The 20,853-nt window shown below is 45.6% G+C and overlaps 1 long non-coding RNA gene across 2 annotated transcripts in view; it reads left to right on the top strand.

Moving 5' to 3' along the window:
* Positions 1 to 20,853, top strand: part of LOC138503972 (uncharacterized) — a 174,104-nt gene that overhangs the window by 19,651 nt on the left and 133,600 nt on the right. The window contains exon 2 of one of the 2 annotated variants that reach the window (XR_011279742.1): positions 1,920 to 1,988. The exons of the other annotated variant lie outside the window; for it this stretch is intronic. This is a non-coding gene — a long non-coding RNA (uncharacterized lncRNA). The remainder of the gene's footprint in view (positions 1 to 1,919; positions 1,989 to 20,853) is intronic. 2 annotated transcript variants of the gene reach the window in all.

The raw sequence follows: 20,853 nt of genomic DNA, 5'->3' as shown, positions 1-20,853 counted from the left end.
ATAGGGTGCCAGACTCTGCACCCAAGTGCCTGAAGTCGCAACCATCACCGGACTCAGTGGTGTCGGCAGTCGCGAGGAAACTGTCGGCCAACCTCATCGTCATCAGTCCCTCTGAGGGAAAAACGATGGATGCCATGGGGAAAAAATGATCTACACAGCGTTGTCCACAATCAAGGTGGCTAACGCCTTGGCTATCCTAGCCAGGTACGACAGGGAATTGTGGTGCAAGCTAGGACCAATCCTGGAGTTCCTCTCTGATGATAAGAAGATGGAAGCCCTCGCCCTCTTTCAGGAAGGGGAAGTGGCATTGGACTATGCCATCACGGTGGCAATGGACGTTGCCGACACAGGGTTCTGGCAAATGGGGAACGGTATCTGCCTTCAACGACAGGGATGAATGAAGGACACTCACTTCCATTATGAGGTCCAGGCAAAGGTGCTGGACATGCCTTCAAAAGCAAGAATTTGTTTGGAAAGGCAGTCGACAAGTCCCTCAAGGCCATCAAAACAGATACAGAGACGGCACGCTCCTTTGGCACTCTTCAGCAGCACCGCTCGTCTTCTTTTTGCTCCTCCAGGGGAAATTCGAGCAGGTCATCAAAGGGTTTCTCCACATCTTCCCCCTCCTCAATGCAAGAAGCCTACAGGGGCGCTCCCAGGCCTACGGTAGCAGTGGATAGCATTGCCATTGCTCGCGGTCAGGACGCTGGTGCCCATGCAAGCCTGAACCTGCCAAGACATCGGGCCCCCAATTGTGCACCCCAGTGGGAGGCCGGCTGACAAGGTTCGTCAACAAGTGGAGGAAGAACATCACCGACAGATAGGTGCTGGGTGCTCTCGCCCAGGGGCACACCTTGGAGTTCTAACACAGGTGTCCTCATAAACCGCTGGTTCCCCGGCAGGAGCAGCACATCACTCAGCTCCTGCAGGAGGTGCGAGTCATGTTACAAAAAGGGGTGATAGAGCTTGTTCACCAATGGTTCTGGGACTTCGGAGTCTATTCCAGATACTTTCTGGTCAGAAAGAAGACAGCGGGATGGAGATCCATCCTGAGCCTACTCCGTCTGAACACATTCTTAAAATCCCAAAAATTCAGGATCTTCACATTGCAACACGGGCTCGGCCAACTGGAAAGAGGGGATTCCTTGATGTCGTTGAATTCGGAGGACATCTATTTCTATGTCCCCATTGACAAGAAAGAGCAAAAATGTCTATGTTTCGTGCTGCAGGGCCAGCATCACCAGTTCAAGGCCCTACCATTCGGCTTGAAGTCATCCCCAAGAGTGTTTACAAAATGCCTGGCACTGTTGGCGTCCCATCTATGTCTGCAGGGCATACACGTATATCCATACCTGGATGATTGGCTGACACGTGGTCACTTGTGGGAGCTGGCTGACAAACACACGAAGGCGACCTTCCGATTGTTGATGGATATGGGATTCTCTGTCAACTATCTGAAGTCCTGCTTAAAACCATCCCGAAATGCGCTGTTCCTCGACGCCAGACTCAACACAGTGGTTTGCCTAGCGTAGCCCTTGGAGGAGAGGCTAGCAGCTATTTCTGGGCCAGTGTTATTTCTGGGGTGGAGGGGAGGCTTTGGTTTGGTAGACTGAGATTGTATTTTTCCAGGGGAGACGACTCCTCAAAGGGCCTGGACTCTCACCAGGATCCATGTCTGCTAAATTAGGGTCACCAGGCATTCCTCCACAGGCAGGCACATCGTCTGCCAGCTTGCTGGTGCCCAGAACCAGGCAGAGGATGTTTTACAGTATGAAGTTGTGTTTTCTAACCCCTTAACCCGAGAGAAATGGTGCTTCTTTCTCCGTTGAATTGGTTGGTATGCTTTGTCCCTGCCACCTTTCCCTGCAGTCTGTAATGTTCCTTGTCGGAGTTGAACTTGTTTTCTGCTTTTACCACAGACCCCCTGGAGCCTGAAGTTGGACCCCTGATGCCAGTGCTTGCAGATGAACATCTGGGCAGTAAACCCGGTGAGTTCCATTGTGCTGAGTTGCTGCTTATTCTATATAAAGTGATATGTTGGAAGGTCTCTGGCTGGTCCCTTTGAGTGACTGCTCTGGTACATTGTCCAGTTAATGTCAGTGTCACCTGGCCATCTGTCTCATTCTGGTTAATGAAACTGATTTACTCTGCACTTGAAAGTGTTATCCTTCCCTGCCTCTCAGACTGATGACTTACATGCACATTGCCCAATAGGCAACATTTAGGGGTGGTAGGGAGGAAGGTTGTTGATTTCCAAGCTCTACCCAGCCAGGCTAATGGACAGTACATATCCGGAATTATTGGAGGGTGCTCCCCCTGTGATATTCTGGGAGTGTGCAGGTAAAACCTGTGGGGCAGAAGGGAGTTAAGGATCCTGTGTATTGCAAATTAGAATACCTGGGGCAGGTTGTCCACAAGTCTGTACTTGATGTTTTTGGGATTTCCCTTCACCAATGAGATCTAAACGTTCCTCTGGGTTCAAGGCCCTTCTGCCTCCTTCACATGTTAACTCTGCTGTTTCCTTTGAGATGTCCTCTAATGTGGATGCATCTTGAATCGCAATCCAGTTTCTCATTCAGACTTTTTCAGCTAGAGTGCTCTTCGTTGCCTCCTTGTACAAATAAATGAGTGATCTTGTTGCTGGCTCCATTTAGTTTGCTCTGTGCTGCTCAAGCCTGTTAAGGGTTATGGGATGCATTGAACGGATGCTGTGCTTCTAGCCAACAGGCGGGCTGCTGTTAGGGTTGTTTCCAGCCTGTCCTTTGCCAGCTCTGCCTTTTCTATTGCCTATCTGCCTCAAGTGGATATACTGCAGAGATCCTTTTCAGGCCCCAATGGAAGAGATGTAATTGTAGGCCCATGCTTTTGTCTCCTCTGTCCCTGGTGTCCAGCTGGGTTTCTGGTAGAGCTTTTTGTCCTGTCTAATGGCACCATGCAAAGCTGCATGCAAAAGCCTGTTTTCAAACCAGATTGACTGCCTACCTGTTGTGTGATGGTCCTGTTCACGGTAACTCCCTGTAGAAGATTGTATGCATAAACACAGTTGGTAGTGAACTTCATAAATGAAGTAGGTGATCCTGAGACTAAGGAGAGATTTGATCAACCTGTGGTTAGGGATGTTCCCTTGAAATTATCTGCTTTCAGCTGAGTTTTGTCTTCTGATCATGGTGTTCAGGTGTGGTTGGCACCCTGATGGCAGCACCTGCAGTTCTGCATCCGGAAGCCATGCCTATATGTGTCAAACACCCTTGGGATGATTCCTTGCGATCTAATTGGTGTCTGGGCATTGCTTTAAGTGCAATTCACTATTGCTCATTTAACTTTTGAGAGTGTGTGCCCTGTGCAGTTTTCTTGGGTGACTTGTCCAATTCACTAGGAAGGTTCACTGCTATTCAGTGGAATGTCTTTTGCTATGTCAAAGACTAATGCCGTCAAAGACTAATGCCTGGCTTTTGGCCGATGAACTTTTTTAAAATCTGTTTTGGGACTCCAAGTGTGTTAGCCAATATGTTTTTGGCTGATTAACTGTTCGATGTGCTTTGAGCCTCCTGGGGTGTTTTCGAGCTGGTTTCTGGTTTGAGCCTGCTTCTGTCTTTTCTAGCCTGTTTTGTGCAGATGAACTTTTCAGTGTATTTTTCAAACAGGTTTTTTGATGTTTTCATTTTGGGTTTCCATGGGGTATTTTAGAGCTAGTTTATGGCTTCAAATCTTCTGGACTCTTTTCAGCCTTCTGGTATGTTTTCAAGCTGGATTTTGGCTGATGATATTTTTGTAATCTGTTTTGAGCTTCCAAGTGTGTTTTGCACATGTTTCTGGCTGATTACGTTTTTTATGAGTTTTTGAGCTGGTATCTGGTTGTTTTGAGCTTCCTGGTGTGCTTTCAACCTTTGTTTGGCCCAATGAACATTTCAGTACATTTTGTGAAACCCGTTGTTTTCAAACTGTATGGCTGGCCTCTGAATGAATCTTTTGGCATGTTTTGAGCCACCTGGTGTGTTGTTCAAACTGCTTTTTGACTGATGAACTGCATTTTGAGCTGGTTTCTGGTTGCGTTAACCTCCTGTTGTATTTTGTTAGCTTGATTTGGGTGGATACAATTTTCAAAGTATTTGAAAACTCCTGGGGTGCTTTTGAGCAGGTTTCTTGCTGAAGAACTGCTCAATGCATTTTCAATTTCCAATGCGGTGTCAGAGCTAGTTTATGGCCTTCAAACCATTCGGTCTCTTTTGAACCTCCTGGTATGTTTTTGAGCTGGTTCTTTGGCGATTAAATGTTTTTCTCTGTTTTGAGACTCCCAGTGTGCGTTCGGACATGTTTTTGGTGTATTCACTTTTTTACGTGTTTTGAGCCTCCTGTGGTGTTTTGAAGCTGTTTTCTGGTTGTTTGGAGCGTCCTTGTGTTTTTTCTAGCTGGCTTTTGACTGATGACATTTTCAATGCATTTTTAGCCTGCCATGGTTTTTTACGAGCTACCGTTTGTACAATGAACGTTCTTAAATCTGTTTTAGGACTCCAGGAGTGTTTCGAATGTGCTTTTGGCTGATTAACTTTTTGACGTGTTTTGAGCCTCTCAGTGTGTTTTGAGCTTTTACCTTTGTTTGGGCCGAAGGCGCCTCCCGTGCAGTTTTCGAGCAGTTTTTTTACTGATAAACTTTACAATACATTTGACCCTCCTGGGTGTTTTTGAGCTGGTGTCTGCTTGTTCTTAGACTCGTGCCGTGTTTTCTAGTTTGATATGGATTTTTTAACCTGCAGCTTTTCAAACAGGTTTTTATCTGAAGAACTTTTCAGTGCATTGTGAGTTTCCATAGGGTGTTTTAGAGCTAGTTTATGGCCTCCAAACCTGTCAGTCTCTTTTTGGCAGGACACATTTTTTGTCTGTTTTGGGACTCCAATGGCGTTTTCTAACAGATTTTTGGCATATTACGTTTTTGACACTCAAGCTGTTTTCCAGTGATTTTGAGCCTCCTAGTATATTTTCTAGCAGTTTTTTGACTGATGACATTTTTGATGCATATGAGCCTCCCAGGGTGTTTTCGAGCTGTTTGGCCGATGAACTTTTCAATACATTTTGAGCCTCTTGGGGTTTTTTCAAACTAGTTTTTGCCCGATAACATTTTTTTAATCTGTTTTGGTACTCCAAGGGTGTTTTCGAACATGTTTTTGGTTGATTAACGTTTTGATGTGCTTTGGGTCTCCCAGGGTGTTTTGAGCTTCTTGGTGTGTTTTCTAGCTTTGTTAGGGCTGTGGAAATGTTCAATGCGATTCTGTGAATCAAGGTGTGTTTTCCAACTAGTTTTTGGATGGCATCTGAATCTTTCGACCTATTTTGAGCCTCCTGGTGTGTTTTTGAGCTTGTTTTTCACTTATGAAATGTTGAATTTGTTGGCTTTTCAGGGTGTTTGAGCTTAATGGGGTGTCTTCTACCTTTGTTTGGGCAGATGAAGCCTCCTCAGGTGTTTACAAGTTGGTTTCCAGTTGTTTTGAGCCTCCTGGTGTTTTCTAGCTTTGATTGGGCAGTTGAAATTTTCAATGTGATTTTGTGAATCCAGGGGTGCTTTCCAACTGGGGGTTTTGGCTGGAATCTGAATATTTTGGCCTATATTGTGCCTCCTGGTGTGTTTTTGAGCTGTTCTTTACACTGAACTTTTCAGTTTGTTGGCTTCTGAAGTTTTTTGCGCATTATGATCCTGCAATGATTTTTGTTAAGTCTGATTTTCACATGTTTTTTTTGCTCGATTAACTTTTTTTAATCTGTGTTGAGACCCCAAGTGTGTTGTTGGCTGATTAGCTTTATTTAACATGTTTTGAGCCTGCCGGCATGAGAATTTGAGATGGATTTTGGGCTCTAAACTTTTTGTCCTGTTTTTATCCTCATGGGGTGTTTACCTGTTGGTTATGAGCCTCTGAATGTTTCATAACGTTTTAGCCTCCTTGTGTGCTTTCTAGCTGGTTTTTGGCCAATGACATTTTTAAATATATTTCGGGACTCTATGGATGTCTTTGAAAAGAATTGTCGCTGATGAACTTTCTGAATGGTGTTGAGTCTCCCGGGGTGTTTTCTAGCTTTGTTGGTCCGATGTACCTTTCAATGCCTTTTGTGAATCCAGAGGTATTTTCGAACTGGTTTTTGGTTGTTTTAACCCTTCAGGTGTGTTTTCTAGCTTTGTTTTGGGCTGTTGAACTTTAAAATGCGATTTGTGAATCCAGGGGTGTTTTGCAACTGGTTATTGGCTGGCATCTGAATCTTCTGGCCTATTTTAAGCCTCCTGCTGTGTTTTTTAGCTTGTTTTTCACTGATGAACCTTTCAATTTTTTGGCTTCTGAAGCTTTTTGCACATTTTGATCCTCCCATGATGTTTTCAAGTTGTGTTTTCATCTGGTGTTGGGTCGATTCACTTTTATTTTAAACAACTTGGTTATTTGGTTGCAGTCATGGAGTGCACAGTACAGAGTGTCCTAATACGCGTTAGACATTCAAATAGCAATACAAAATAGGAATATCCCCTTCCTCTCCCCACTCTTAGAGATTGTCATCATTCCTCCCCGTTGTGCCCCAAACTGGTAGACGCAGGCCTCCAGATAAGGTGCGTACTAGGCCTTTTAGGCATGACAATCTTGTAAATACGACAGTTTTATTATTTTCTTGTGTACACTTACACACAGATTTAGAGCAGAGGGTAGTGCAAAGGTCAGGTTATTTGACAGAAACCAGAAGGCTTCTTTTGATTTTTATCTACATGGATGTAATTGCAAGCCACCTCTAAAACAGACTGTATTTCTCTGAAGCCTTTCAAAAAAAGAAACTGCGCACTGTGATAAAAGGACATTTTCTTTCCATTCAGCTTCAGAAGCACTGTGCATACTTCCCTAGAATTTTAGGACTGTATAATTAATTAGATGGAAAACTAAGTTGCAATTGGGAATTAATATTTTGTAGCAAATTGTGTTTTTTTTACGGTGAAAGGAAACCAGTATTGCACAATTGTATTTTTAAGAGATCCGGTGCTATGTGCATAATCATGCAGAGGCAGATCATTTTTACACTTATAATTTAATTTACACTCTAATTACAAAAACAGTGTGTAAAATTATGACTGTGCACAGTATAGTTTACATCCATTCAACCTTGCTGTCAGTTGGGTACATTACTATAAATGGTCAGTGGCAGCAGAGTCTTTGCTCAAGGGTGAGTGATTGTCATTACACCAATCACAGGTGTTCTAACCTCTCAAATCTTCAAGACTACAATTAAAACATCCAAATCCTGACTCTCCAGGAAGCACAAGCGCTGTTCAAAAATAAAGGAAAGTTACATTGGTAATTGAAATCGAAACTCAGCAAAACCAGTTCCTGTGATAATCCCAGGGTCGGATTGTCCCCTCGGCCTTTTGGCCCGGCCATGGGCCGAAATCGTCCCTGGGGAGTGGGGGTCGGTTTGTGGCCACTCCTGGGCCGGTTTGGAAGAATAAAAAATCAGAAAAAAATGATTTTTTAAAAACTTTTTTTTTCTTTTTTTTTCAAAAAGCCTTTCATCCTTCTTAGGTCGATAAATGAGTACCAACACAGGTATGCATATTTTTTCTATAAAAAAAAGAGCTTAAGCGTAAGTGCTATACAACAACATCATTTTGGCATTGGATGTCTATTTGGATTCCCAGTAATTTAGTGTACTTAGGAACAATGCTATTTGATGCCATTTTTTGTTTTGTTAAGGGGTGAGAGGTCATGTTTCAAAGCTTCCTGGGATGTCACTTTGGGGTGGGGTCAAATGACATCACTTCCAGTGATGTCATCAGAGGTCAAGGGCCGTGAGGCGAGGGGTGGGCCACTTTTTTGAGGCGAGGGTGGGCTACTTTTTTTTGGGTGACCAGGCCTATTTCTTGTCCCAGTCCGACCCTGGTAATCCAGATAGGTATTTAACTTTATATAGCGCTTCATTAATGGTTCGTCCAACATCTAGGTACTGTGATTATTATACCTCAGTCGATACTCAGTTAACCGACCTCTAAAGGATGTTAGACAATAAGATAGCTCAGCCGGTTGAGTACTTGTTGCTGCAATCTGTGCATGATCTGTAGTTTGCAGATTTGAATCCTGGCAAGGCCAACTCATCCTTTCATCCTTTCGAGGTCGATAAAGGAATACCGACTTTGGTTTGGTGATGATTGTGATAAATACATTCTATGTACAGCGATTTGCCAAAAGCGCTATATAAATAACAATTTCACCATTAGATTAGAGATAGAATTTATCATGGAGTCCGTGCCTCTCTGCACTGTTGTATCATAACAATGGCATACCATTAGGTAGTAATTACTCCAGGAAATGAGGATTTTCATTAAACATCAAAAGACAATTCTGATATCGACCCTAAACACATAATACAATTCATGTTTGCTTTACTATGTAATTGGCTAGGTTTTTTTATTTCAACATTTAAATATATACAGGAGAGATCAAATGGCCAGACCTTAGATAAATAATGAAAGGTGTATTCTACCACAATGCAGAAAGCTGCCACATACTAATGATTTCCATATACTTTTTGCACACGTCGGCTGGATGTCACAAACATTTTACTCTCTTACAAAGAAGAAAAGTCATTTTTACTCTCTTAAAATCACATTTACTCTCAAGGTTTAAAAATAGGGAGTAAAATACTCCCACCTCAAAATCTTATCTGGAGCACTGGGTAGATGTTCGACGGGTGGGTCCTGTATCAAATGTTATCCTGAAGGAACCGATTTAGAGGCCTCGAATTGTGTGTTTGAGCAGGAAAGTCTCAATCATATTCCAGGATAGGGGCCCACACATCTGTGAAGCAGTGCAAAAGACCCTGCATGGTTGCTGTGACCTTTTCCACCAGCAGAATGTCCCATATCTTGACCCACCATAGGGATATTAAGGGGCCCTCAGGAGATTTCCAAGACTGGGCGATCGTGATCCTCCACGCTAAGAGTAGCTGAGTAATTAGTTTAGTTGTTGCCCCAGATCTTGGGTAGACACCCTAAATCGGAGAACCCAGGAGGATTACTTCAGGATTTTTCGGAAGTTTGACCTAGGTGATGGCTTCAATCCCGGTGAATACTTCCTCCCAGAAGGCTTGAGCAGAAGGGCAGTCCCACCACATATGTAGGTAAGTGCCTTGGATTACACAGTTTTGCCAACACTGCATGTCCAAAGCGTTCTGAATATGTTCAAGCCGCACTGAGGTATAGTACCAATGAAGAAACGATTTAAGAGCACATTCTTTGTTTGTCACACAGGTTGAGGAGGAGTAGCTTCTCGTCCAGATGTCTACCCAAGTATGGTCCTCAATTGAGCACCCCAAGAATTGTTCCCATTGCGTCATGTATGCAGGGCAAAGAGTCAGTATGTCCTCCTGCAGTAACTTGTATAGTTTGGAAATGTTCACCCCATTTAGTCCCTCCTGCAAAGTGATTTCAATGGGGCCAATGTCTCTTACGGCCCTCTGTCGGAACAGCGGGTGCGTATACCAATGACGAAGTTGGGTGTAAGAGAATCTGTCGCTCTCGGTCAGCTGAAATGTCCCCTTGCAGTTTTCGAAGGTGCATGGTTTGGCCGTTTTAAATAGCTCCGCCAAGGTTTGCAACCCTCCCCTCATCCTGTTTTCAAAGTTTGTAGGATGCATGCCTGGTGTGAAGACTGGATTATAGAAGACAGGTTGCGCAGACCAAATCCGATTGGGATGCCCTTGGAATTCATTGCCTAGTCCCAGATTCTCACTGTGGATTTTGTGGAGGAGAGTATGCCAGGCCAATATTTTCACACAGGTTGGGTATATGTGGTAGGGAGCAGAGGGACAGCAGAAGTCTTGACTGTTCAATATCCACCCATTTTAGGGAGTCCACCAGGGAGAGCCATGCCTGGAAGCACTACAGTTGTGCAGCTACTTCATATTTATGCTGGTTAGGGACCCCCAACCACCCCAAGTGAGCATTGCCCATCATTACTCTTTTAGGGATCCTGGCTTTCTTAACCATCCATATAAACTGTAGCATTTTCTGTTGTAGGCGAAAGAGCGGGGCTATCGGGACCGCCACAGGAAGAGTGGAACAGAAGTATAGGAACCGCTGGAGTAGGTTCATTTTACAAGCCGTGAACCTCCCCATTAATGAGATCACTTGGGTGATCCACCTCTTCAGGCCGGTCCCTAGTTCTTTAAAGAGGGGGAGGGAGGTTTGCTGTGTATGCTTCACCACGGAGGGCCAGAATGTGCACCCGTAAGTAAGCTATGGATTTCTCAGTCCAACTAATGGGACATGAGGATCAGAGGGCATCTATTTCCTCTGAGGTCAAACCCATTCCAGAGGACGAAGATTTATGATAGTTAATAGCGAACCCCGCAACCCTGCCAAACCTGTGTAGTTCTGAAAGAGATTGTTGAAGAGAGGGCTGGACGTTTGATAAAGTGAGCAGGACATCATCCGCATAGAGAGAAAGCTTATGGTGCGTACAGCCCACCAGGACCCCTTCAATGGCAGAGTCGTTCCAAATTCGTTGGGCCAAGTCCTCCATTACCAGGGAGAAAAGTAAGGGAGACAGGGGGTGTCGATTAACTTTTTAAAATCTGTTTTGAGACCCCAAGGGTGTTTTCTTTAACATGTTTTTGGCTGATTCGCTTTTCTAGGTGTTTTGAGCATGCTACAGAGAAGGTTTGAGCAGTTTTTTGGGCTCTCAACCTTTTGTCTGTTTTGATCATCATAGAGTGTTTACCTGTTGAGAAGGATGCAGCTGTTTCTTTGGGATCAGAATGGGATGATGAAAGAAAGATGTCCTGTCCATTCACCATCAGATGCAGATGTCAAAATCTCAGTCAAGGCTGTCTGGGACTGGGCATGGTGCAGGCTTGACTCCACAATCCTCCAGCAGAGGGTGGCATTGGTGCATGCCAAGGACCAGACAACGACAGGGAAGGTTTGAGCAGCATGGCATGCGGCCTGGCTGTACCTGGTGGCCTTCTCCCAGTCTAGTCAGGCAAAGTCAGCAGTGCAAACGCAGGCTGTTGCATGTGCAGCTACAACTGGTAGACTTTTACTGCCAGATTCTACGTTACACCCCTTCATTGGTCACAGCATGTCACGAAGCTGTTTGATGTCTGGAGGGGAGGTTATTTTATGTGATAGAGAACTGCACTTAGCCACACCATGGAATGTTGACTTCTGGTGATTTGATGCTGTCCATCTACAGGAGTTGTCAGATTTCATATATCATGTTCTGCCTCCTGCTTGCACATGGCAATATGTTTGTACTGCGCATATGCATGGTAGATTCAGGGTGCCATTAAGGGGCTGTGAGGGTGAAATGATGTTATCTGGTCTAAACACAATTTCTGTGGCTAACTTTCTCATCTACCCTCTCACTTTCTCTTTAAATGTGCTGATCCCCACCCCACCATCTATCTCTTTTGCAGTAAGAAAAATGTGGAAACAGGTGCGTCGACCAGTTTGGGAGTCAATCAAAGTGGGGAATACCACCATGAAGGCAGGCGATTGGAGGTTTTGTAGAAAGAAGTTTCATGTGCTTGTCCTTGGTGACTGACCTGCACCATACATGAAGGGCCTAGCCCACATGGAAAAGTGAGGTGTTTATTTCGCATATATTTTTATATTCCATGCTATTTTGAGAAATGTGCATGTTACTGTGCAAAAGTGAAATGTACTCATGCCAGCCCCTTCACTGTTCCATTTTGTGAGGTCTTGTATATGTGACTAGCCACCACTTACTGTTGGATTCCTATGCAGTGTGCCTGCTCCACAGGAGGTGCTCGATTCAGTAGGGATCAAGCAATCTCTCACCAAGATGGATGTCAGATCAGCATGATAGGCCATGCCATTCCTCAACCATGTCCCTGTAGGAGTAGGGACGGAGCGTGATACAGAGATATTTGGGCATGAAGCCTTGCTTATACATCTGTTTCCCAGCACTGCGTGAAAAAATGCTGTGCATGCATAACTGCATGAATGATGTGTCCTCAACTTCGGCCTCAGTCTCATATCCTCTGATTCCCTCAAAGACACGGAGGTCAGTCTCACTCATCACCTGTTGTACCCACGACCGCAGCCCCAGCTCTGGATGGGGCTGCAGCACCTCCTGTGGCAAGGCACTCCCTCTGATGTTTGTTTGCCAGCTTGCAGATATGCCTCTGTGGGTCCTGTAGTGCTTCAGAACTTGGACCAGGGTGTGTCGGGTGGGTCTGATGGCATTCACCTGGAAGCATATGGCCTCCCAGATACTACTGTGCTGGTGGAGCAACACCTTGTGGTTCTAAGGACCTGTGATGCTTGGGGCAGCCTTCCCTACACCTTCCACCAGGACCTTTCGATCCTCCTCTGTGAAGCTTGGACATTCAGACGTGATCCTGGTCGGTGGCCGATGAAGTAGGCCAGTGAAGGCAGCAAACTGGTTAGATGTTGGGGACGGTGGTCACAGCTGCGGTTGGATGGTGGTGTAAGGTGCAGGAAGTGATGGGTTGCGCAGACGTGAGGGGTCCAAAGGGCAGGAGGGTTCAGGAACAAAGATGGTGGCACTCTGTTAAAGGTGGAGCAACTGGCAGCAGGAACAGTCGGAAAGGGCAGCACCAGAGTGTAGAGGAGCCCAGCAGGGTCAGGGGGCAGACAGATGGGGGCAGGATTTTCGGATGGGGCGGGTGTGCAGGGGGAGGAAGCCCTCGGACTCATGCCATTTTCTGAGTTGGGGGCGTCAACTCTGGGAGGGGATGGATGGGAGGATTGCTGGCACTGGTGTCAAAGGATTGGTTTTTATTCATGTGGGGCTTTACGTTTAATAACTCAGGTCCGTCAGGCAGTAAATACTTGGTATTATAAAGACTCCTTTAGTACTGTATGGCTGCAATGATAATGATAATAATAACCTATTGTTATACTTTCCATTGGAATGTTGTTATTTTGAATCCCTATAAATAATAGCTGGGACCTCTACCCAACTCAATGGGGGTCATTTTCAAAGCAGTGTAGTTCAAAGTAAGGCATAAGAACAAGGCATTAGCCCTTTATGCCTTATGTTTATGTTCCAGGGCATTTTCATGCTCTTCCAAGGCATAGCAGGGACACTACGCAGGGTTTGGATTTGTTAAACAAGGGTGGGATAGCCCCTCTGAGAACAAACATGGGTCAAATAGCCTGCTCAGGAGGGTCTACAACCGCGTTTCAACTCCCTACCCCCTTCACAGAGTAGAAACACCCATTTGCATATCAGCCTGGTCTCGACCACAAGGGCAGTGCAACACCAACATGCTAGGCAATTCTCCTTTGAACAAGAGTACCATCAGCAACTCCAGACACGTGTTTCAGCCTTGTTGGGCCTCCTAATTGAATGGAAGCTGAGCCTTTCTAATGCCAGTGAGCAATACATCCATATCTGGATTACCCTGGGTTACTTATGGTGTAACTCCAGGTTTTACCCATTAAACCAGGGTGTGGGAGCCCCTATACTGAGAACGAACATGGGTTAAATACCCTGGTTTATGGAATGTCTTCCACTTAGGAGGGCCTACAGCTACATTTGAACTCACTGCAATCTTCACAGAGGAGAAATATCTATTTGCATATCATTCTGGACACAAGGGCAGTCCAGCACCAAAATGCTAAGCAATTCTCCTCTGAACAACAGTACCATCAGCAACCCTAGACAAGTGTTTCAGTCTTGTTGGGCCTCCTCAGTGAAGTGAAGCTGAGCCTCTCCAACTCACACTGAGCAAGGGGTCAACGTCTGGATAACCCTGGGTTACTTAGGGTGAAAACCCAAGTTTTACAAATTAAACCAGGGTGTGGGAGCCCCTCTACTGAGAACGAACATGAGTTAAATATCCTGTTTTTTTTAAATTTCTCCCTTTTTGGAGGCTCTACAACCACATTTTAACTCACTGCACCCTTCACACGGGAGAAATATCTATTTGTGTATCAGTCTGGTCTCACCTAAAAGGGCAGTCCAGCACCAAAATACCAGACAATTCTCCTCTGAACAAGAGTACCATCAGCAATCCTCCGCCATCTTAGAAAAGCACTCGGTTTTATGCCTCTGTGAGATTTTCATGCAAGCCTAAAACCGGTGAATTCCTATGGAATACTTCTCGCATCCGGTAAATGGCCGGCAGGTGGCATAGGAATCCATTAGAACACCTTAATTTTATAATAAGTGGTGCCTTAAATGGGGGTGCAACAGCAAAGCATAGTGCTTTTACTCCCCTATCTAACCCTCTAACTCAGCGGTATTCAAACTGTGGGGCGCAACCCTGCAGGGGTCAGCGGGTGCATCCCTGGGGGGCCCTGAGAGCTCATCATGGGCAGGGGTGGCTCACATGGTCGGGCTGAAGCATGAAACTATCTCAGGCAACAATGAAAAAGTGGCCCGCAGTTGTAAATGGATATTCATTCCTTTAGTCATAGACTGGGCCTCATTACAACTATGGCGGTACGGTAACAATGGCGCCGGTAAGCTACCGGCAGCATTGCTACCGTACCGCCGTAGTAAGAGTTGTGCTTGCAGGTGATTGACAGCCCGCCAGGTCTGACCTGGCAGGCCGTGCGGCATCCGCGAGCACAGCTCATCGGATGCACCGGCACCGCAATTAACAGTGCGGGTGCATCCGAGCTCCCCATTCCCAGTGAGCCCTATGGGGCTCAAATGGGAATGGGGATCTACCGGTACCGACACCCGCGAAATCGCAATTATCAAGTCCGACTCGGCATGACCCGGTAATTGCCCATTCGCGGGTGCTGGACCCGGATGCCCCCAGTGGCGCCTCACCCATTATGGAGAAGCTAAGGAGCCAGCCAGGTGAAACAGTGAGCACTCCCTCAGCTGCTTTTTCCAGCTGATGGAGTGCTCCTGGGCTGGCTGAACTGTCAAAGGGAAACACTTTTTCCCTTTCACAGTTCAGTTTAGTTGCCCAGCCGCACATGCTCACTGAGCTATGCAAGTGCTGGGGCGTTTTGCTTCGGCAGCATTGCATAGCTCATTGGAAATGCTGGCTGGGGCACTGCATGTCTGTATGTCCGAGGGGGAGCTCCTGCGCCTCCTCGCACATACGGACAGAGCAGCCTGGAGCAGAGCGTTTCAGCACTCACACGCAGGCCAATGCAGAAGGTATGTTTATGTTAATTGTTTTTATTTAAACATGCGTATGGATGCGTGTATGCTTATGTTATGATTGAGTGTATGATGATGGATGCTCGTGTGAATGATAGAGTGATTGCTGTATGAATGTGCAGAACCTTGCATACACACATAATCATGTTGATTGTGTTAGGCCCAGTGGGGCCCAGGGGACAGGGATGGTATATTTTTACTGGACATCTACCATAGATGTCCAGTAAAAAATGTCATGCCTGCCCCCGGGACCACCTCCGCACCAATTGCAAACTGTTTGGCTATTTACCCATTTTTTTGTTAAAAGTATGCTCTACAATGCAACATTTGAACCCATTATTTTAAAAAAATTCACAGGGGAAAACCCCCCCAAACCCTGCTTTATTGGTTCTGGCTCCCTCACTATGCTCGGTTGCTATGGCATTTTTGGGGGAAATAGTTATGCCCCTCCACCTAAAAAAATCACCAGCCGCCACTGGCCCTCAGACTGTGTTAGGAACGGATGGGGGGAACCCAGGGACTATGGTGGAAGCACAACGGGAGGGAACCATGGGATAGTTGTGGGAGCAGAGTGGGGAGAGCCCAGGGTGTGTGATGGGGTGGGGAGAGACTAGGGACTGGGTAGGAGTGGGATGAGGGAGCCCAGCGACTGTGATGGTAGCAAGTGACGGCACGCAATATATACTGTCCATTTGGCATTTCTGGGGGGACACGACCTGCCCAAATTTTGCTCAGGCGGCCCGGCCACAAAAGTTTGAAGACCACTGCTCTAGCCCAATGTCAAGCAGTGAAGAGAAAGAGGAGGGGATATACAATCTCTGCCGTGCATTCCTGCTCCCTCTCATCACGTGTTTCATTTCACATCTGCATGACATTTTCATGCAGGCGTGAAATGAATGGATTCCTATGGAACCCGCCTTGGTTTAACACCTGGTAAAGACAAGGCGTATTCCATAAGCAATGTCTATAAAGTGCCCTTTGCAGGTGGTGTTTATTTTTTCACAAGGCAGACAGGTAAATGAGGGAAAAATCTAGTTAACAGTCACACTGAAGAGGGACAATCATTGTATTATATGCATCTGAAAGGTACGGAGCGACTGCTTCATGCAGAGAACTGGGTCGCTTTGACATACTCTTATTGCTTGTTGCCTAAGTGGCTGTTGATTAGTGCCACCTGCGCCTTGAAAATCACTTTGAAGGGTTTGCGTTTCATCTGGGAAAAAACAGTGGTCTGTTACAAATAGTTATATAACACAAAACAGACAGTAGTTATTTTGTTTAAACAAATTTATTCCTGGGTCTAAGTCCCTATTGATAGCTTTCTGGCCCCGTGTTCTGATATCTCATACCCGCATAGTGTGGTACAACCGTCCCTGGGTTGGCGATGGTGTACCATCTGCAAAATGGGTGTAGCGATCCTTGCTCTAAGCTCTCTCACTACTTTCCTAAAACGAAATAATTAAATGCACATTTCTTGGTAGTTGGTTCTCTTTTTTATTTTTACCGCCCCCAGTCTATGGGCCTCATTCCGACCCTGGCGTTAACCAAGGCGCTATTAGCGCCTTGTTTGACGCTGTTATATTTCCGACTCCGCCATGGTGAATGGCGGAATTACCGCCCCATTCCAAGGTTGGCGGGGTCGGTAATTCCCCATTCACCATGGGCCCTTCCCCATTCCCATTTTTGCCGCATAGGGCTCAATGGGAATGGGGAAGGCGCTAATTACGGCACCGTAAATTACGTTGCCGTAATTAGCTCCTAGGTCCCTTTGCGGGTTGGTTTTTTAACGCCTGCAAAAAGCAGGTGTTAAGTACCAACCCGCAAAGGGAACTCGGAATAGGGCGGTAAGGGTTTAACGGCACCGGTCTCGTTACCAGTGACCGTTAACCCTTACCGCCCTACTCGGAATGACCCCCTATGTATCTTATGCTTAAAAAACTGCTGAGGCTGAATGGCCTCGAATACAACTTCAAAAATGTTATTTTTATCTGTCAGTAAATGTACTTTTACTGTTGGATAAGGTTAAAATGATGTGTAATTACTGGAGCCCTATCCTCAAGTGTGTGTAGGGTCACGGAGTTGAGGTCATCAGCCTGTCAACTCTTAAGGTTGTCAACCGGTTTCAGCGGAGCTGATAACTAGCCGCCTTCTTCAGGACAGAGAATCATGCATTCTCAGTGGCACTATGATTTCTTCAAAAGTCTACACATCATGGAGGAGTGGAGAGTTTCTTCAGGGTTTCCCACGGGCAAATCAGCTTATGTCCTGATCCCGGTAGAGTTACAAAAATTGACAAATGGGGGGTAATCAATAAAGGGGTATGGGAACTCAAATGCTATTGTAGCTATGGAGAAAAGGAGGTGTTACCTGTTGTGATGGTGGTAGCCTTGCTGGTTTCACCTATGTACTTGATGACTTCCTCCGTGAACAGCCTACAAAAGATATCCTCATTTGTCATTTTGTGTACTCATCGTGTTGCAATTACAACAGGTACTGCCACATACATACTGGGTTCAAATCGGGAAAGATACCTGCAGGGTTCGGTTCCCCTCTTGTCAGGCTGTATGGATTCTTTCTAAGTACTGGCGTCTCTATATTTTGTCCAGTCCTCCTCATGTTCAGATGGTGGGTGGAGCTGTGGAGAGGAAACCATGTGGGGTCAGTACTAGTTGTATTCTATTATGCCGTAAGTAAACCATTAGGGAGTAACATGGCGTTCTATGCATAATTAATATTGCTGTGCCAGAGTGATGACGAGATTGTTGTGACTTTGCTCTTAAGTCAAATCAATCCACGTGCTATATTTGGGCCACTTGCTGTGTTGGGCTCGTGGTGGCCCTGCTTTTCCTTACCTTGGTTGTTCTTTCTATTTTCCCCAAACAAAACGGACCGTCTGCAATCAGTTGGAGATCACGGTCGCCATGTTGTGTTGAGCCCGTATTTCATTGGGACAGCCTCGCGTGGTCATGTGAGGTAGAGGAACTACAAATACCCCGAAGCATGGTGGGGTTTGTAGTCTTCTAGCAGGGGGTGCTGTTTGTTCCCGTACGCGTCTTCACGTGTGATGCGAGAACTACTGATATCGCTGGGGCTGCTGGGAATTGTGGTGTTGTGACTACACAGTCCCATTGTGGCGAGGGGAACCTGTGCATTGTGGTTCTAGACCCGGTTTGGTCACTCACTATTTTGTGGAAAATTCAGGGCCTGATGTGCCGTATTCGTGTGCGCATTGTGGCGTAATGAAGTATAGCTGCGGACTGCATTTCTATTTGCGGTCTATGGGAAATACAGATAAGCCAGAGGCATGCTGGGAGATGTAGTTCTGCCTAGGCTTGGTCCAGAAAGGGGCCCACCAAAAAGTGAATATTCTGCCCTGGGTTGCCACTGTTTTGATCGTCAAGAGTGTGATGTAAATAAGTGACTGTTGTGGATACATGTATAAATACCCCAATAGGACTTAGATGTCTCGCCATGTAGTGCAGCACTAGGTGATGTGCTGGATGATGTGCAATGGTCTAATACGCACTGAAAATTCGGAGTACTGCCGGGTAGACCCATCAAGTGCATTGATATTATTGTCAAATCAATTGATAGCATAGTCTTACTAGATGTTGCTACAGGTTCCGCCTCGTAAATCTAGGTCTTGCAGCTTACTGTACAGCCAGCGTGTGCCAAAATATTTCTTCGTTAAGGCCAGTTTTATGGCTTTGAAGCCTGAAAATCCACAGTTGTTCTCTTCTTAATATCAATGCAGCTAAGTTGCCACCTCTTTTTGGTACAGTGACTTTCTCTAGAATGGTCCATGTCAACTTGTTTTCAGAATTACCCTTTCTCACGTAATGTTCTACTAATGCGGCAGTGCATCGTTTAGTCCTGATATTGGAACTGTGTTCACAGATCCGAGTTTTTATTGTACGAGTTGTCATTCCGATATATCTCATATTGCATGGACAGTGAATCAAGTATACTACATTTGTAGTATTGCAATTTGTGAATGTCCTCTGTTCCCATGGATATTTCCAGCCATTGTCTACTGTGATGGTGCGTTTTGTAAATTGCCACACTGAACAGTTCCACAGGGAGCATGTCCAAGGGGTCTCGGTGCATTCCAAAGGGTATTTGTTTCAGGAGGTTTGATTTCTTGGTATGTATGTACTAGGCTCTCTCTAAGGTTTTTTTCTTCCTTTGATGGCAAAGAGTGGCGCTGGTAAGTTGTGATCATCGACATTCAGAGGGTGCCACGATTTGTGAATTTCTTTTTTGAGAAGGTTAATAACTGTTGAGTGGCTAAAAACTGCTGTAATGACATCTGATCCCCTTTCCTTTTTTTCTGTGTTGTGTGAGGGTTACTTCTCTAGAAATATTTCTGGCCCTCTTGTATGCTTGTCTTATGATTTTGTTGGGATGGTTCCTTTCCCTCAAGTTGGCTGTGAGTCTTTCAGCTTGTATGTCATATTCCATTTTCGTGGTGCAATTCCTCCTAAAACGGAGGAATTGTCTGAAAGGCAGGTTCTCTTTGAGGGTCCTTTGATGGAAGCTCGTATATTCTAAGAGAGAGTTCCTGTCTGTAGTTTTACGAAACACGGTGGTTTCGAAGGTCTGTCCTGTTCTTTTAATAGTGAGATCAAGGAACGTGGCTTCAGTTTTGCTCGCCTCATGGGTTAATTTCAGAAATGGATCCAGTCCAATTTATCCATGTGATGAAGTTAGTTAGGGTGTTTTGATCTACCTCAAAGAACATGAGGATGTCGTCAATATAACGATGCCAACTTGTAATGTTCTTCAAAAATGGATTATTTTCGGGGTGGATGTATTTTTCTTCAAAAGATGCGACATACAAGTTTGCCAAGTCTTGTTGGGCCTCCTCAGTGAAGTGAAGCTGAGCCTCTCCAACTCACACTGAGCAAGGGGTCAACGTCTGGATAACCCTGGGTTACTTAGGGTGAAAACCCAAGTTTTACAAATTAAACCAGGGTGTGGGAGCCCCTCTACTGAGAACGAACATGAGTTAAATATCCTGTTTTTTTTAAATTTCTCCCTTTTTGGAGGCTCTACAACCACATTTTAACTCACTGCACCCTTCACACGGGAGAAATATCTATTTGTGTATCAGTCTGGTCTCACCTAAAAGGGCAGTCCAGCACCAAAATACCAGACAATTCTCCTCTGAACAAGAGTACCATCAGCAATCCTCCGCCATCTTAGAAAAGCACTCGGTTTTATGCCTCTGTGAGATTTTCATGCAAGCCTAAAACCGGTGAATTCCTATGGAATACTTCTCGCATCCGGTAAATGGCCGGCAGGTGGCATAGGAATCCATTAGAACACCTTAATTTTATAATAAGTGGTGCCTTAAATGGGGGTGCAACAGCAAAGCATAGTGCTTTTACTCCCCTATCTAACCCTCTAACTCAGCGGTATTCAAACTGTGGGGCGCAACCCCGCAGGGGTCAGCGGGTGCATCCCTGGGGGGCCCTGAGAGCTCATCATGGGCAGGGGTGGCTCACATGGTCGGGCTGAAGCATGAAACTATCTCAGGCAACAATGAAAAAGTGGCCCGCAGTTGTAAATGGATATTCATTCCTTTAGTCATAGACTGGGCCTCATTACAACTATGGCGGTACGGTAACAATGGCGCCGGTAAGCTACCGGCAGCATTGCTACCGTACCGCCGTAGTAAGAGTTGTGCTTGCAGGTGATTGACAGCCCGCCAGGTCTG

The sequence above is a fragment of the Ambystoma mexicanum genome, chromosome 11, assembly GCF_040938575.1.
Source record: "Ambystoma mexicanum isolate Mex_15411 chromosome 11, UKY_AmexF1_1, whole genome shotgun sequence".
Taxonomy (NCBI): Eukaryota; Metazoa; Chordata; class Amphibia; order Caudata; family Ambystomatidae; genus Ambystoma; species Ambystoma mexicanum.
This window is presented reverse-complemented; position numbering and strand designations above follow the sequence as displayed.